General features: G+C 35.1%; 1 pseudogene; it reads left to right on the forward strand.

The window, feature by feature from the left end:
* Nucleotides 1–2,580: 2,580 nt before the first annotated feature.
* On the forward strand, nt 2,581–3,157 carry LOC100013523 (myosin regulatory light polypeptide 9-like; annotated as a pseudogene).
* Nucleotides 3,158–6,354: the final 3,197 nt, after the last annotated feature.

Consider the following 6,354-nt stretch of genomic DNA (forward strand, 5'->3'; position numbering starts at 1 on the left):
ATTCTCCAGAATGAAAAAACTTCCAGACTTCATGCTTCATTGGGATAACCTTCAGAATATATGGTTACCCTTCTGTTATAATGAAGCACTACTACAGAACTTCTGTGGAAGTAATAAATATTTTAATAACAAAAACATGATGCATATCTAGAATTTTTGGATAGCTAAATTGCTCAGTAGATAATGGGTCAGTTCTAGAGTCAAGAAGACTCATCTTTCTGAGTTTAAATTTAGCATCAGACACTTACTAGCTCTGTGATCTTGGGCAAGTAATTTAATCCTGTTTGCCTCAGTTTCCTCATCTCTAACATGAGCTGGAAAAGAAAATGGCAACTCACTCCAGCATCTTTGTCCAGACAACCCCAAATGGGGTCATAAGAATCAGACATGATTAAAATAGCTGACTTACAACAAAATCTAAAACTATAAAGTATAGGTTCATGTATTATAGTATTATAATATATATGTAATGTAAAAATGGAGACTTGAACCCTGGACTCAAAACCCCAGAAGTCCTTGCTCACTTCCCAGAATGCTTTGTAATCACATGGAATTCTTACCTGGGCGAGATCACAAGTTATTATTTAAAGGAGTTCTCCGCCTACTGAAGGCCTTTTTCTTCCTGTTTCGCCTTGCAAGCAGATGGGTCTTTTCATGATGTAGGTGAGGTTAAATGGGCCTCTCAGCCCATGTGCTTGTCCTACTTCCGCTTCGGAGCACACTGGACTCTCCACCTAGCGGGCAAGATGTGAGTGGTCATGAATAGGCTTTCAGGGCCTAGTATGTGCCTTTCTTACTTGTATTTTCCTAAATTCCGTATCTTAAATAAACTTCTAAAATATAATACTTCTAGAGAGAAACTAATTTCTACCTGCCTCAGTTTCCCCCAATTTTAACTGTTACAGTACCTATATATTAATTTGTGGACTTCAAAGCATAATACATAAAATTAGAGGTTGAGAATTGGAAAGCATCTTAGAGGTCATAAAGCCCCATCCCTTTCTTTTTATAGAAGAGGGAACTGAAACAAGAGATATTATTATATAGTACATATATTAAAGTATTAAAGATTGTAATAGGACAAAACAAATGGGCCAAATCTAGTGAGATAAATTTTAGTAAGAACAAATATGAAATCCTCCTGTAGGTTCCAAAAGCATATTTTAGAACTATAGGTTTGGAGAGATATAACTTGATAATAATTCATTATAGAAGGGGAAAAAAGATTACAGGTTTCCATTCTCCTATAAGCTCTATATGAGTTAATTAAAGGATATGCTAGAAAGAGATATGGAAGAATGACCTTATCCAAATAGGAAGGATTTGTGTCAGTGAAAATTATATTCATATCTGACCCACAGCATTTTCCATATGATAGGAAAAATATATTTTGTCCATGCCCAGAAAACCATTTCTGTTTATCAATATCTTCTGCTAAAAATAAATAAATGAATAAATAAATAAATGAACTTGACTATTTGTTCTCCTCTGACATCTTAAAAATGCACACATTTTTGTATCAACTTCTACATGAAAATTTGAATAAAATTTGGTCATTTCCCATGTGAATTGCTATAATTTCCTCATGCTTTTTTTTTTGTTCTGTCCCTCCTCCAGATAATAAAAAATAATTCCTTAAACACAGTAAACTGCCTAATCTAATTTTAAAATCAGATTTCCTCCTTTATTACTCCTTTACCATGGATGATCATAACACTTTATCATCACCTCATATATATATATATATATATATATATATATATATATATATATATATATATATATACTATTTAATATAAGGTCAATGGAAAACCCCTAAAGGTTAAACTGAACTGAATTGTTCCAAATTAATCTGAATATACTATGCATATAGAATCCACTCTACTCTCTCTAGCTTTTCTGACTATGTTTCATTTTGCCAATGTAGTCAAATATTAGCTGTAAACACATACAGTCTGGTTTGAGATAGGGGGAAAATAGTTATTTTGAAAAATATAGATTTCCTTTAACATGATTTCTTTGTTTAAATACAGTCATTTGATCAAGTTCAACAATTTCTCTGCTTATGTCTCAATCTCAATTTTCAAATTTAAAGATGAATCTCAGGCTTAATCAGGAATATCTTTTGTTCTTACTCAGCTCTTCCTTTCTATGACCTATTACTATTTTCCAGATATCGTAATTGCATCAATTCAGACCTATATACTTCTCAGTGGAAGCAAATCTCTCCAAATGCACTTCTTTTAGAGAAATAGTATCTAGACTCACGAATGAAATTTCCACTATTTTTCACCCTAGGAGGGTGACACACCAATCAACATTGTTTCTATAAAGTCTGAGATGACTAATAAAATGTTAAATAACCCTTAGTTCTCATGTTAATTCCAGAAATATCACATGAATATTATAGAAAGTGCACACTTTTCCTATTTTTTTTTCTGACTTGCAATACAAGTCATCAAGAAACAGCCATGTTTGGGCTGCTTCCTGGACCATCGGGAGCTAAACTGAGTTTTGTGTATCTTAGAGAGCCGTCTCCGCCTTCTAGAGTGCCAGTCCTTGGTTTATCACAAACGTTGTTCTCGGGTTCTCAGTCGCGGAAGGATTTATCAGTCAACATGTCAAGAAAAAGGGCAAAAACAAAGACCACTAAGAAGCACCCTCAGGGCGCAACTTCAAATGTATTTGCTATGTTTGATCAATCACAAATTCAGGAATTCAAATCACTATGATTGATCAGAACAGAGATGGTTTCATTGACAAGGAAGACTTACATGACATGCTTCCTTAGGAAAGAATCCAACTGATGAGTACCTAGATGCCATGATGAATGAAGCTCCAGGTCCTATAAATTTTACCATGTTCCTCACAATGTTTGGGGAAAAGTTAAATGGAACTGATCCAGAAGATGTCATCAGAAATGCTTTTGCTTGCTTTGATGAAGAAGCTACTGGAACTATTCAAGAAGATTATTTGAGAGAATTACTGACAACAATGGGAGACAGGTTCACAGATGAAGAAGTAGATGAGCTGTATAGAGAAGCACCTATTGACAAAAAGGGAAATTTCAATTATATTGAGTTCACACACATTCTTAAACATGGAGCAAAAGACAAAGATGACTAAAAGGAAATGTCAGATTTATGCCAACAGTTCTTGTTTTACTTTTATTTCTGAGACTTTCTAATAGAACATGTTTGCATGCACTCAGCTTTACAGCTTTTGCCTCTAATATTTATTCGAAGCCATTTGGGGCACACTTGCCCCTCTATAATCAGACTGGGAAAAGGGGGGTTTGCCACTTTTTTAAGCTGAAGTAAAATAGAATTGTAGAAATGATCATTGACTTGTGAAAGCCTAAATGGGGGGGAGGGGGGGTAGAAATCTCAATTTCTGGTTTAGCTGGATTTTTTTTTACATTTTTATATTAAATAGTTTTAAAATAAAGATTGTGAACAAAGTATTTCCACTAGATATAGGCATTAGTTATATTTCAGTAATTTCTGAAACTTAAAAAAATGTAGAAAACATAAGGGCCAAACGCTAAGTTGCAGCCTATTCAGGAATCAGAAATTTCTTTCTCAGGAAGCAGTGTTAACTCCTCTTTTCTTTATTCTTATATCAGATTAAAAACACTTCTGAGATGAGTACTTGTTCAAAAGCATCAAACTCATCAGTTGATGGAAGCTTGGGCATTTGTTTAATCCCTTTTACTATTTTCAGAGACTATATAAATGAATTAAACTGTAGAAAAAAATGGGAGTTATCTATTTGTTTTCCCACCATCCCCTGCTTTCTATCTACCTCCACTCTATTCCCAGTTCCTGATAGTGTCCTGAATACTAATAAGTAACCATTGAATCACCAAAAATTAAACAAGTGCCATAACCTCCTTTGTATGAGCAGGTTTCCATTGCTCTCTTCTATTTTTGATTCATATGTGCATTGCTAATTTTGTAGTACTTGGGTAGTTTTAATTCCAAATTATGCCCTTCCATTACCTATTTTGAAATATCTGTGCTTTTTGAGAATAAAAGCCTTTAAAGGTATATTACATTTGATTAAATACTGCACAAAACATTGCTCTGAATTATGTAATGAATCCTAGACCTTACATGGTCCTTTCTTCATCTCTAATACACTAAATAAAATACATATCCCAGTTATTTTTTGGCTTTGGCATACTATAAGGTATAACACAGGTCTGCATATTTGTTACTTAAAATAAACCACAGTTTGTTTTTTTAGGGACATTGCTTCATAATTGAAGTTGGCATGTTATATATACCACAGATATGTTCTATTTAAGCACAAATATTTGTATTTTGATAAAATGAGGATTCTTTTAAGCCAGTAAGTTTGAGGCAAACAAGTGTCTTTGTATATTCATAAGTTTTGCTTTAAACTTTTGCAATCATAAAATAAATTTATTTCTTAGAAGAAAAAAAGAAAAAAGAAATGTTCAAATTTTCAAGACATTGCATCCTTGGAATTTATGTTCTTGTTCATAATGAGAAAATACTAAAATGCTATACAGGAATGCAGTGACAGGTTCACTAAGGATATAGGTGACCTGAGAACGAATTTAATTCGTGTCACAACAGCATTGGTTAATCAAAGAGATAAAAACTGGCTTGTAATAATATTGATTTTCATAACCTCCATATTGGTTGTTACTTTATGTTATCTTCTCCTTATTCTCAGCCCTGATTTTCACAAGCTCATAGGCTCCCTACAAATCCAATTCAACCAAAATGTGTGTTCCTGGACCCTTCCCAAGATGTCTGAAGCAGATGGTAATTATTATGGACTGTTGTTTTGTTGAACCCCTGGTAATTGATGCAGTGACACAAATCTTCTCCTTCCTTCTTAGATAACAGGAATAGGAGAACCTCTACTGGTGGTTATGAAGCCTCTTCCAAAAGTTTTATCTATGAGTCACAAGTAAAGCTCACTTTTCATATTACTTTTAACACTCAAGTCCAGCTGAAGGGAGGTGAGGTCCAGGGCAATCATAATTTTGGTACATTTGAAAACTGGTCCACCTTACTATACTTTTTGGTTTTCCATAATTAATGAATCTCTTGACTTTTTTATCAGGATTCCATGACTTCTGTTACAAGTGTACTTGGACAAAAAAGAGAAAAGGAGTCAAGAGATGTTGTCTAGGACATAGCTGTTGCTAACTTTGTGACAAAGTGTAATGAGTGCCCCAAACTTTGGTATTCTTTGTACTCAATACCTCAGGCCTCTTGCAACATATTCCATTAGACTTTCCCAGGAGGAATGAAAGAGAGGAAAGCAAAATAAAAGACACAAAGGAAAATACTTCTACGACCATCATTGCTCTATTACAAAGATATCTCAGCTCCCTTTCTCCCTTATTTTAGCCCTGAAACAACACTTAGGAAGACAAATCCAGAGATTTTGTCTAGTTTCACATTTACCCATTGCCTTTTGGCAGCCTCAGAATGGGAGAAAATTGGCAGCAGCAACTACCTTCCTGCCCCCACCACTCAACTAACTTACCTCCTTAATTGTGGCAATATCCTGTTCTCTAATTGGGGGAACTAAGTCTGAAGGAGGTTGTTGGAACATCTCCAAGACCTCCCTTGACAATTTCTACTTTAAAAAAGCTACATGAGCCTATTCCCTACTCAATAAGGAAAGAATGATGTTGTAATCATCTAGTAATTGCTTTATAAATTGTCCCCCTGATTTACTCTTCTTGGCTGCTACATAAATGAAATGATACAATGCCAGACTAGAACCCCTTCCGTTTTAAGTTTTATCTACCAATCTACTACTACCACTCATTGACCATAGACTTCCATTGGATAGGCATTCATCTTCCATTGCATAATGTATTAGAAGGCTTGTTTGGGTATAATGGAGAAAGAGATGATCCCAGAAAGTAGAAGGAGGGTGAGATAGATTCCCCCTTCAGTCTTCTTCAAATATGTCTCTCCACTAACCCTGCCTTTACTCCCCTCTAATAACTGATTAATGGGTCAACCTTTTCCCTTGGGGAAAGAGAGAGAAATCAGTTCACTCCCCCTTCAATATGGCAAGGATGCGATTTTAACATTACTGACAATTTATTCTAACAAATGTTGGTTAGGGGTAAGATAAGATGTCTGCAGGTTGACGTTTATAGGAAAGAGGGTAAGGAAAGTCCCTGTCTGTCTAAATAATCTCTCTCCCTAGCCCCAAAGTTGAGAGACCCAGGCTTGTCATCCTGGTCTCTAAGAGGCTCAGGGTTTGGTGACCCCTGGTCTTACCACAGCAAAGCCAATGTCAAGACTGTGCTTCACATTGGAGCAATGTGAGATCTTCTAATGCTGTTCTTCTTCT

The sequence above is a fragment of the Monodelphis domestica genome, chromosome 2 (genome assembly GCF_027887165.1).
Source record: "Monodelphis domestica isolate mMonDom1 chromosome 2, mMonDom1.pri, whole genome shotgun sequence".
Classification (NCBI taxonomy): domain Eukaryota; kingdom Metazoa; phylum Chordata; class Mammalia; order Didelphimorphia; family Didelphidae; genus Monodelphis; species Monodelphis domestica.